This window comes from Pinus tabuliformis, chromosome 7 (genome assembly GCF_031772625.1).
Source record: "Pinus tabuliformis cultivar Carrire ecotype Pingquan chromosome 7, CPIR1, whole genome shotgun sequence".
In the NCBI taxonomy this organism is placed as follows: Eukaryota; Viridiplantae; Streptophyta; class Pinopsida; order Pinales; family Pinaceae; genus Pinus; species Pinus tabuliformis.
In genome coordinates this window covers 2,025,788,506-2,025,801,492 of record NC_142293.1, presented here as the reverse complement: position 1 = coordinate 2,025,801,492, position 12,987 = coordinate 2,025,788,506, and the positions used below count along the sequence as shown (strand labels likewise).

General features: G+C 41.3%; 1 protein-coding gene and 1 pseudogene across 2 annotated transcripts in view; one reads left to right on the top strand and one right to left on the bottom strand.

The window, feature by feature from the left end:
- LOC149256630 (uncharacterized) overlaps positions 1 to 12,987 on the bottom strand; it is a 396,827-nt gene that overhangs the window by 215,322 nt on the left and 168,518 nt on the right. The window lies entirely within an intron of this gene.
- On the top strand, positions 3,134 to 4,315 carry LOC149256631 ((6-4)DNA photolyase pseudogene; annotated as a pseudogene).

The following is a 12,987-nucleotide window of genomic DNA, read 5'->3' as shown; positions in this document are numbered from 1 at the left end:
GAACAAGATGATGTATGCGGGGGATGTGCTCTAGGAAAGTATGCTAAGGCAGCATTTCCTAGGAACAACCACAGGGCCAAGAGAGTACTAGGATTGATACTCTCATATATCTGCGGACCTATGTCCATCAAAGCTCTCAGCGGTGCCCAGTATTTCCTTACCTTCATTGATAACCACTCAAGGAAAACTTGGATTATTTTCTGAAAACAAAGGATGAGGTTTTATGTCGATTCAAGGAGCTCAAGGCTCTAGTGGAGAATCTGACAGTTAAGAAAATAGAAGCTTTGTGCTCAGATAATGATGGAGAATATGTCGATAAGGACTTCACTAATTATTGTGCTAAGGAGGGCATCAAAAGAGAGTGGATAGCTCCCTACAATCCGAAGCAGAATGGGGTGGCAGGAAGGAAAAACATGACTATTGTAGAAGCAGCTAGGGCCATGCCGTATGATCAGGATATGCCAAAATTCCTGTGGGCAGAAGCATGCAACACAGTTGTCTACGTTCAGAACAGGACTCTTCATCAAGCATTGGGCAAGATTACTCCAAAGAAAGTCTTCACTAGGAAGACACCTGAAGTTAGTCATTTCAGGATATTTGGGAGTTTTGCATATTGTTGCATTCCTGAAGAAAAGAGGAAGAAGCTGGATCAGACTACAGAAAAGGGGTATCTGGCAGAATATAGCGAGAACGCTAAGGCATACAGGATCTATCTTCCAGGGAGCAAGAAGGTAGTAGTACGTCGAGATGTAAAGTTCATGGAGGATAGAGCTTTCAAGAGATCTCGCGAAATGCCTTCGAAGGAGCAGTCGAAAGAGGATCCATTGGTCATGCCTCTTCAACCAACGGAAGTAAAGAATACTTCCTCAGATCAAGAAGATTCTCAGGATGAGGAAGAGGAGCGAACAGAAGCACCTGTTGGCAGAGAAGGAACCAGCAGGGAACTTCGTCAAATTCTGCGTGATGCAGAGAACTTCATCGGAGAGCCAAGGAACAGTAAAAGTGCGAGAAAACAACCAGACAAGTATCAGGCGTTAGTAGCTCAGGATGGAGAGCCTTCCAGCTTCAAGGAGGCAGCTCAACATCAGGTCTGGCTACATGCGATGGTGGAGGAGTATAACTTCACAATGGTAAACGATGTTTGGGAGGTGGTGTCAAGGCCTCAAGACAGATCTCACGTAGGTTCAAGATGGATCTACAAGATCAAATATGTTGCGGACGGCAGTATTGAAAAATACAAGGCCACGTTTGTGGCTAAGGGGTACGCTCAAAAGGAAGGGATTGACTATGAGGAAACCTTCGCCCCGGTAGCCAGCTATACATCTATTGGGACCGTGATATCTCTTGCAGCCCAAATGGGATGGGAGATCCATCAGGTGGATGTCAAGACAACATTTCTGAACGGGGTAATAGAAGAACAAAATATACATTGAACAACTAGAGGGCTTTGAAACTCATGAGAAGAAGTCTCACGTATGCAGACTGAAGAAAGCCTTGTATGTGCTGAGGTAGGCACCAAGAGTATGGTATGGTCGAATAGATGGCTACTTGCAGAAGATGGGGTTTGTCAAGAGTGACGTGGATCCGAATCTCTACTATCTGGTGGTAGAGAGTGAGCCACTTATCATAGTATTATATGTGGATGATCTCTTCGTGACAGGGTCATCCAAACTCATTGAAGACTGCAAGAAGAATCTGGCCACAGAGTTCGATATGACGGATCTGGGACGAATGCACTATTTCCTAGGGTTGGAAGTTTGGCAACAGAAAGGAGAAATCTTCCTAGGGCAAGGAAGGTATGCTGCAGAAATCCTGAAAAGGTTCGGGATCGGACATTGTAGACTTATGGCTACGCCAATGATCACCAACTGGAAGAAGATTGATGCATCAGAAGACAAGGATGTCGATCCCACCCTATACCAACAACACATAAAGTCCCTGATGTATCTAGTCAATATCAGGCCAGATATTTGCTACACTGTCAACACCCTCAGTCAGTTCATGGTGGAACCAAAGAGGGCTCACTGGGCAGCAGCCAAGCACGTTCCCAGGGATTTACAGGGAACAATTGATTATGGGCTCTTGTACAACAAGGGGAAGGATATCAGGTTGAGTGGATTTACTGATGCATATTGGGCAAGAAGTTCAATGGATCGAAAAAGTACCTCTGGGTACTATTTCAACATTGGATCAAGAATAACCTCCTGGTGCAGTAGGAAATAGAAGTCTGTGGCTCTGAGCTCGTCTGAGGCAGAGTATATGGCAACAAACACAGCTTCGTGTGAGGCCATATGGCTTAGAAAACTGCGGATAAACCTATTCAGAAGAAATATGGAGGCGACCAGGATCATGTGTGATAATCAGAGTTGCATCAAACTCTCTGAGAATCCAATATTTCATGATAGGTCAAAGCATATTGATATCCGGTGTCACTTTGTCAAAGATTGTGTCCAACGAGGAGCTGTACAGTTGAGCTACACTCCTACAGGCGAACAAGTGGTAGATATCCTCACCAAGGCCCTTGGAAAGTCAAAATTTGACTACTTCAGGGAAAAGATGGGGGTGATAAAGAACCCCTTTCAGAAGTAGTGCATTAGCAGCACGAATGAAGAGGGGGTTGCAGTGCAGATGCAGTGTTGGGAGAAAGGACCTGTTAGACTCCGTCTCATGTCAGAGATTGATCCTTCTTCAAAACAGGGTTTTGAAGAAGAAATCATTTAAATGTTGCTTTTTAGATTATGTAATTTGTTCTTCAGCTCTTCAACTGGCAGCGACTTCAAGCTCCCATCTCTGCAAAAGCACAAACACAAACAAAACATCATCAGCAATCTCAGATCTGGTTACTTAGTCAAGGAATCGCTGGACTGAAAGGCATACTTTAATCTCTTGACAAGCATATGCCTGTGGCCTTGTTGCTTAACCTTTGCTGCAGACTTCTTGACTATGAGGTTGAGAGGAGCACTAATATTCATAATTCCACCGTTGTACAGCGCCCTTTTATCCGGTTGTATACTTGAGTCAGAGGTGGCAATCAGATTATTGAGTTTGTTTATTTTAATCAATCAGTGGTTAAGAGCTCATATTGTCCATTGTGGACATATAATCAATTTTGTTAGATTTGGGTCTTCTTATTATGCCGGCCAAGTTAAATTTTGGGCCACCTTCGATCCCTCCTGTTGGTATTGACAATTCAAAAAAATTTGCCTATACCAACGCTTACAGATCTTGGTTTTGGAGATGTGTCTCAGGAAGAATGCACTCCTTTTGTTGGTGGTGAAACAGAAGCACTGAAGAGAATGGATGAATCTCTACAGGATCAGAAATGGGTAGCAGCATTTGAAAAGCCTAAAGGGGACCCAACTGCATTCCTGAAACCCGCCACAACTGCTTTGTCACCGTACTTGAAATTTGGTTGTCTGTCATCAAGATTATTTTATCAGCGCCTGCAAGAAGTGTATAGAAAAGTGAAAAAATATACAAAACCTCCAGTTTCACTGGAAGGGCAGTTGCTATGGAGAGAGTTTTTCTACACAGTGGCATACGGGACACCCAAATTTGATCAAATGGAGGGAAATCCAATTTGCAAACAGTGTGTCTTAAATGGGTAGATTCCATGGAATGATAATGATAGCCTACTTTCTGCTTGGAGAGATGGTCAGACAGGATACCCCTGGATTGATGCAGCCATGGTGCAGCTTCGGAAATGGGGATGGATGCATCATCTTGCTCGTCATACAGTTGCATGTTTTTTTTTTAACTCGTGGTGACTTGTTTGTCCACTGGGAGAAGGGTCGAGATGTCTTAGACAGATTACTGATTGATTCAGATTGGGCAATTAATAATAGCAACTGGATGTGGCTGTCCTGTTCAGGTTTTTTTCTCCCAGTACCATCGCATATATTCTCCGATTTCGTTTGGAAAAAAGTATGATCCTGATGGTAAATACATACGGTATTTTCTTCCTGTGTTGAAAGATATGCCAAAAGAATATATATATGAGCCCTGGACTGCACCAATTGATGTTCAAAGGAAGGTGAAATGTATCATTGGCAAAGACTATCCTGAACCTCTGGTATCTCATCTGGACGCAAGCAAGAACTGTAAGGAAAAGCTTGCAGCAGCGTATGCACTGAACAAAGGAGTTAAGGCTGAGATTAGTCAAGTGCAATTACAACGTGTAAAGAAAAATTCCAGCTATAGGAGAAATATCGATGATGTAATTAAACAAACCCCAAAGAAGCAACAACAGACAGTTCAGGGAAATATCGACTTAGGGGCCTTCTACCCAACACAAGCTATTCTACAAAAGTTGTAGTGAAGGAAGACTCTGGAAGCCAATCAAGAATTGAACGGGCATCCCCAAGTTTGGTTGACATACAGGTTTGCTTTTCAGATATCAACGATTTGTATTTTGTTGTCTTTGACCAACCAGAAACAACCATTATAACCAGTCTCGGCCTTGACAAAACTGTGAAAATGTTTCTTTCTCATGGAGCGAATCCTTTGACAATCAATGATGATTGCTAGACACCTCTTGGCACATGCTTCTCTGCGTTGCTCTCCTCAGTGCCAATATACAAATTGCCGTAGAGTAAAAGGGCTTTTTCGTCATGGAAGACAGTGTAAAATTCGTGCTTCTGGGGGTTGTTCTCTTTGCAAGAAAATGTGGTATCTGTTACAATTACATGGACGGGCTTGCAAAGAATCTGAATGCCGTGTGCCTCACTGCAAAGATTTAAAGGAACACAATCAAAGGTTGTAACAACAAATGGAATCAGGGCGCAAAGCTGCTGAGGCAATAGATTCAACGTTTGAGACAAATGAAAAAGCACAGAAGTAAGAAATTTCAATGTCAATAAACTAGTTGTCATTCTTGGATTTGGCCAAATGAGTCAGGTTCTTGCCAACTTTTCGTCCACTCCTTTAGTTGCTGCGTTAGATGGAGATCTGTCTGGCATGCCTTATGTAGCATTTGACTCGGATCGTTAGAAAGACTGCTCGAAATCTTGGCTTTCCAGTTCTTTATGAGGATGGATCACGACCAATTATGTTGCAGACAGCTGGTATTACTCTACCAAAAGCGTAATGGTCATGTATTCTGGAAAGAAAATTACTGTGCAGTCCGTTGAAAGGCTCCGATACTCTGTACAGGACTCTGTTCCATGATTTCCGCCAGCGATTGATTCTTTGGAGATTTTGTGGGAGATGTGGCTCTTAGAAGGCGGATTGTGAGTTATTGTTGATGCGTTGGACGAACCTTGAATGCAACCGTGCTCATTACAGTTGTCACCATGAGCTGAAAGGACAGGATTTTAGTTTAAAATTGACAAATGTAACACAACCAAAGAATGAAACTCGTTTAAGACTTCAGTTCTGATCCTGTGAAGATCAGCGCTCCATATGTCAAAGCCATCAGCAGAATGTTAGTTTAAAGGTTGTTTTTATGGCCAACGCATTTCCAGATTTGGGGCGCAGTTATGAAACCCAGAATGTGCAAAGTGGCATACAGATTCGACTGCTTATGTTTATTTTTAGCAAAGGGAGTGACACCTGTAATGCCACCTATTCACCAGATTCAACAGATTTCAGTGGAAAGAGCGCTATTCTCTCTTCAGGAAGCGCTGATTGTTTTTTTAGTTTATTTTTATTAATAATGATAAAAACAAATGCCAGGTCTTGGGGTCGATTGGTTTTCCCCCAGCTGTGTTTTGTTTCATATATTAAAAAAAGAAAAAATTCATTTAGAGTCAGTCAGAGGGGAGAGTTTCTGAGCGCTGGAGGAGAACTGAGCTCCATTGTACAGTCTTTGACAGAGGGATTTTTAATGAAGTTTCACAGCTCTAATTTCTGAGATTCAGGTGGTATGTTAATTTAGCATAAGTGTTTCTTGTGTTTCATATGTAATTTGTTATGTTCCATTTCACAACATGATCATATCTAATTGAGCAAATGAAGTGTTTAGGTAGAATTCATAGTATTATATGCTCTGCCTATAAGTTTGTTCAATTCAATGTTTTCTTCTGTTTAAGGAGGATTCAAAGTATTATTTGCCCTCCTTAGCTCCTCACCAGTCTTGCCATCCCATTTAAAAATCTAGATTTGATGCTAAATTCCTTGCCTACCTTGCCTCAGTCGTCAACCTGTGTTGTTCATTATATTTCTCTGTTTGAAGCTGTGATTTTGCCCATGCAGCCCAGAAAAACCCTGTCTTTTAATTAAAAACCCCTAAATCAACCTTCCTACATCAGTTTACTAGCCTAATATCAGTGTTACTTTTGATTGGTCATCTCACCCCATTGAAAATTTGCCGAGATAGACCGGAGAGAGCCTTCTTATACCCTGTAGGGCTAGCTACGAGGTGAAATGGTTTGATGTTGCCTTGAAGGTTTACCTTCCTCAGCCTAGGGTGAAATCTCAAGTGCTAACAGGACCAACAGCAGCATAGATGCAGAGGGAGTTGCAGTGCAGATGCAATGTTGGGAGAAAGGACCAACAACAGCACAGATGCAGAGGAAGTTGCAGTGCGGATGCAGTGTCGGGAGAAAGGACCAGCAGTAGTATAGATGCAGAGAGAGTTGTCGTACAGATGCAACAGTGGCAGTCGCAAAGTCATGGGTAGCAGTACAGGAGGCAACAGTGCAGAGGATATTGGGCAAGAAAGCCTAGCATCAGCATAGGTATCGATGTCGAATGATCAGAGTAATACTCGGTGAGGAGTATTGTTAGAGCACAGTCCTCCCTAAGAGGGAGTGTTGATTTGGGGTAGCATCAGATGTGCTCTAGCCACGAAATTTGGTGGAGAGGTTGGGGCACATAAGATCTCCAATACCCAGAATGGGTTTTGGCAGGTTCTTAACAGTTCAGGAGATAGTAAAATAATTAATATTTTTAATGGAGTCCCTAAGTCTAAACTTAGGGAAAATAAAATATTAATGTGTATTAATATGAATCTGTGTTAGAATGGTCCAAAAGACATGGATCAAGCCAGATCTAATCTTAGTCGTTGATTAGGGACTTAATCTTGGCCGTTGAGATGCCAACAAAAAAAGTATAAGAGGAAGCTTGAGGGGTACTTGGAGAATACACTAAGGGAGACCAATCAGTTCAATTCCTAGAACGGGGTTTGCTGAGAAATTGAACCAGTGGTCTGGAAAGCAATCAGGAGGCAGCAAGTACGAAACAGAGAGACGGGAGATCAGGACAGAAGAGGCAAATGCAGAGCCAGAGAAAGCCACGCAGAGGCAGCAGAGACTGCGCAAAAACTCAGTAGGCTGACACAGAGGGTTTCATGCTGACGCGGAGGGTTTCAGGCTGACGCAGAGGGTTTCAGGCTGACGTAGAGGGTTTTAGGTTGTAGCAGAGGTCAGTAGGGCCTACACCGAGTTTAGAAAAGTGTTGGAAGTTTGTCTATCTATGGGTAAGCCAGTTTGGCACCCTGTTGTACAAGAAAATTGCTGAATAATAAAATCCTCCCTTGCTGCACCAGTTTTCCCACATTGGGTTTTTCTGGGGACATTAGTCCAAAATAACTGTGTTAATGTGTGCATGTGTTTGTTTCTGTATTATTGTGTAATATATGTAGCAATATTTATTTTAATGTTTGTTGAAGTAATTTCATGAATAACTTATGATGAAATAAGTAGGAAAAGTAAATCAATTGTTGCAGTGATAGAATCTTCACAAAGATTGTGAAATAAGGAACTCTTCCTCAGGAGAACTTGTGGCGAAAGGAGTTAGAACATCAGATAACGTCTACATTTTGAACAAAATTCAAGAAGATAAATGTTACCTAAGTCAAACAGATGAAATTTGGCTATGGCACAAGTAACTGGGACATACAAGTTTCAATAACTTGATCAATATCAGCAAGATCAATGCAGTGCGAGACATCCCAAAGTTATTCAAGCCAAATCAAGGTGTATGTGGTCCATGTCAACATGGAAAGCAAACTAGAACCAGCCACAAGACCAAGGAGTTCTCTACATCAAAACCTTTGGAGATCATTCATGCTGATTTATGTGGACCAACTAGAACTCCGGCACTCCAAGGAGAAAGATATTTTGCTTTATTTGTTGATGACTATACTAGAATGATGTGGGTATATTTCATAAAATATAAATCCGAAGCATTTGAATGTTTTAAGAATCTTAAAGCTCTTGTAGAAAATTAAAAGGATTCTAATATTAAATGTCTTAGAATGGATAGAGGGGGAAAATTCACATCAAAGGAATTTGATGAATTCTGCAAAATACATGGAATCGAAAGAGAACTCTCTGTTGCTAGAACACCCAAGCAAAATGGGGTAGTTGAAAGAAGAAACCTAACTGTTCAAGAAATGGCAAGAACAATGTTACTCGCAGCTAACTTGCAGCCAAAATTTTGGAGAGAAGCAGTCGAGACAGCAGTTTATACCTTGAATAGAACTCAACTAAGACCAAATAATGAGAAGACTCCTTATGAATTATGGAAAGGAAGACCTACTTCAGTAAAATACTTCAAGATTTTTGGAAGCAAATGCTTCATAAAAATCAATGATGACTCACCAGGAAAATTTGATTCTCGGGTTGACGAAGGAATATTCCTTAGATATTCTACTAGGAGCAAAGCCTACAAGTGCTACAATAATCAGCTACGCAAAATAGAGTAAAGTATTGATGTGAAGATTGATGAAGACCTTCCAGAAAAGGAAATTGAAGATCATGAAGTTGACCCTCTCATTGAAGAAAACGAAGAACCTGAAAAAGAGGAAAAAGATCTAATAAAACAAAAGGAAAAAGAACAAACTCAAACCCCTTCAAAGGTGAAATTCCTCCAAAAACATCACTCGGAAGAGCATATTATTGGCAATGCAGATGAGGGGATACAAACCCGAAGAAGGATGACAAGTACACCAAGGAAAAATGATGTTTCTCTCCTATCTATGATAGAACCAGAAACTTTTACTCAAGCAAGGATCCTCATTAGGTGAAAGCCATGGAAGAAGAAATGTCTCAAATCGAGAAGAATGAGACATGGGAGTTGGTACCTCATCCAAAGGATAAAAATATAATTGGAACCAAGTGGGTGTTCAAAAACAAAATGAATGAAAATGGACAAATCATCATAAATAAGGCAAGGCTTGTTTGTAAAGATTATTCACAAATTGAAGGAATTGAGTTTGAAGAAACCTTTGCATCAGTAGCTCGTACGGAAGCTAAAAGGATGTTCTTGGCATTTTCTTGCTCAAAAGGATTCAAAGTCTATCAAATGGACGTAAAATCAGCATTTCTGAATGGGGAACTCAAAGAAGAAGTCTGCATGGAGCAACCAGAAGGGTTTAATCTAGCAGAAGGAAAAGACAATTTGTAAGTTGAAAAGGCATTATATGGGTTGAAACAAGCTCCTAGAGCTTGGTACGGAAGATTGGATCACTATCTACAACAACAAGGCTTCAAGAAGGGGGTGGTAGGAAGCAATCTCTACATGAAGATGGATGAGGATAAGTTACTAGTTACTCTTTTTCTATGTTGATGATCTGATTTTTGCTAGCAATAATGATGAGATGAGCCATGAGTTTGCTCAAAATATGTCAAAAGAGTTCGAAATGTCAATGATAGGAGAGTTATCTTACTTCCTTGGACTACAAGTAACTCAAACCACAACATGCATGTTCATATCTCAAGCAAAATATCTTAAAGACATGCTTAAAAGATATGGAATGGAAGACTGTTGTAATGACCAAAAGTCGTATATGCAATGTAAATATTAAAATACTTCATAGACAAATACATCCGTTGTAGGACAGTGAATGTAAATTGTATATTATATAAAGAACTGATGTAGGATGAGTACAAATGAGAATGAGGGTCCTGTATATATAGCCAGGTAAATACCCTTTCACAAACAAGCATGTCTCTAAGACATGCCTTTTCATTATTAACTAACCATTAGTTAATTTACTTTTATTTATTATTATATTTATATTATTATGATTATTATTTATTATCTATTTTTATTTATTTTTACATAATTTATGTTCATAACAACTGTGCACCCATGAGCACACCTATGACCACAGATTGCAAATTAAGCAAAGATGATGACTCTCCTCCGATAGATGCAACTCATTACAGGCCAATAATTGGAGCCCTCCTATACTTAACTGCTACGAGACCTAACATTATGCAAGCAGTAGGAATGGTGAAAAGATTTCAATCAACTCCTAAACAATCTGATTTGTTGGCTGTAAAAAGAATTCTCAGATACTTAAAAGGAACTCTTGATTTTGGTCTTTGGTACCCCAAGAGCTCAACTCTTACTGTGACTGCATACAACGATGTTGATCGGGTCGGAAGTGTCAATGATCGAAAAAGTACTAGTGGAAATGCATTCTTCCTTGGAGATTGTCTAGTATCTTGGCTCAGCAAAAAACAAACATCCATATCACTATCTACAGTTGAAGCCGAGTATATAACTGTGGCATATTGTTGTACTCAAATATTATGGATGAAGGAAGCTCTGAAGCATGTCAACATAGATACCAATCAACCAATCACCATCTATTGTGATAACACAAGTGCTATCAGTCTCAGCAAAAATCCAGTGATGCACTGAAAGACCAAACATATACCAATCAAGTAATCATTTCCATCGTGAACAAGTAGCTACAAAACATAAAATTGGAATATAACAATACCAAGGAGAAAATTGCTAATATTTTCACAAAACCTCTTCCTCGAGAAGCATTTGAACATCTTCGCCAAAAGATGGGGGTTATTGCTCTAGCATCACACTAAGTTGATTCTTACGATGTCACATGACAGGGGGCACAGTTTGACAAGGGGAGTCCTTGTGCACTCTATCGACTACTACGTGTCAACGACCCATAGCAGTAAACCCCATTTTTTCGCAAAAGGGATAGCGCCTGATCGATGTGTCTGTGTCGTCCAGCTATCATCATCAATGGATCATCATGTTATAATGTAAACCCATTATGTATGTATATGATGTAAATAATCTCAACAGATCCGTGTCGTGTATGTAATTGCCTAGGTAAACCTACTTTACTGGTGACGATCTACATTCCGGGAGGTTTTTTGTCTCACCAATCCATTCTCGGATGGTTCGCAAAGTTTTCCTTCAGTCTTACTCCAAAGCCAGAATGGATTTTGTCACTGGAATCTTAGGCGAGTGTTGATTTGGGGTAGCATCGGATGTGCTCTAGCCATGAAATTTGGTGGAGAGGTTGGGGCACATGAGATCTCCAATACCCATAAAGGGTTTGGGCAAATTCTAAACAGATCATGAGATATTAAAATAATTAATATTTTTAATGGAGTCCCTAAGTTTAAACTTAAGGAAAATAAAATATTAATGAGTATTAATATGAATCTGTGTTAAAGTGGTCCAAAAGACATGGATCAAGTCATATCTAATCTTAGTCGTTGATTAGGGACTTCATCTTGGCCGTTGAATCATCAACTGGAAAAGTATAAGAGGAGGCTTGAAGGTCATTTGGAAATTACACCAGATGATCAGTCATTCTATTCTCTAGAGCGAGGTTAGCTAAGAGAGATAGAATCAGTGATCGGGAGAGCAGTTGCGAGGCATTGAGTACAGAAGAACAGAGAAGGCAGAGATTGTCCCGGGAGAGCAGCACAGCAGCGAAGGAGGGTGACGCAGAGCAAGCAAGGGCTCACACAAGGCCACGCAGAGGCAGCCAAGTGTTGCAGAGAGCACCAGAGGGGCCAGCGTAGCTGACGCAAAGGCTCCCAGAGTTGACGCAAGGCCTCTGGGGCTGACGCAGGCCAAGAAAGGCTGACACAGGGCCAGCGTGAGACAAAGAGGGGCTAACGCAGTCAAGATTGGACAGAGTTGGGGTTGCAGGAGCAGTTTTGTGCTGAGGAGCTGACGGAGGGTTTTCCAGGGTTTCAGCCAGGAGATTTCTCTCAAACTGTGAGGTATAGTTGCTAAGGAAATTCTTTGTTGGGTAGGCCAATTACGGCACCCAAATTGTACTTTGATATTGCTTAATAAGAAAACCCTCAGATAGCTGCACTGATTTTCCCTCATTGGGCTTTTCCGGGGACACTGGTCCAAAAATAATGGTGCCATGTGGTGTGTTTGTTCTTGTTTCTTTTAGTTGTTGATCTGTAATATGTTGAGCATGCACTGGTGTTTATTTTTAGTATTTACTTTGTAAATAACTTCTTCAAGAAAAATTAACAAGTAGGTAGGAATAAATCGGAAAAATTGCATGAAGGGTTTCTAAATTAATTAAACTTATAAACTTCAACATGGTATCAGAGCATGATTGTAGATCACAGGAGGGCTAAGAGACATCAGTCGAGCGAAGCAATAGCAGCAGAAAACAGATGTCCCGAGGTGACAGAAGTTGTTTCTAACATCGCAGAAGCCAAGTGTGACGCAGAGCCAGCCAGAGCCACGCAAAAGAAGCCAGGAACTGCACAGAGACTCAGAGAGGCCAACGTTGCTGACACAGAGGGCTAGAGGGCTGACGCAGGACATCCCAGAGCTGACGTAGACCCATCCAGGGTGACAGAGAGCCAACGTGAGGCAGAGAAGGGCTGACGCAGTTCACAGAAAGGCAGTTGTTGAGGTCTAGAAGGATGCAGGAATATTGCAGAGTGGAGCTGGTGAGGCAGTATAGTCAGAACAGTACCTAACAAAGCAGGGCGAGAGGAGTTGTTACCGAGGGTTTCCAGCCGAGGAACCTGCATCAGCAGTGCAGTTCCACAAGACGATCAGAGTAGGGGGCATCTCGACAAGCGGCAAAAGGATTTCCAGGAGGGAAATCAGCACTCAAACAAAGTCCAGAAGAGAACTTCCATACGAGAAGTAGAGACTCAGAGGAGTCGAACGGAGAACTTCTAGGAGTGAAGTAGAGGAGCGTTATGGCACTTCACGGGGTAATAGACCAGGATTGACTGGACAGAGCATCAAACTTCACAGTCTGGAAGGCCAGAATCTTATCAGTGCATGACAGGA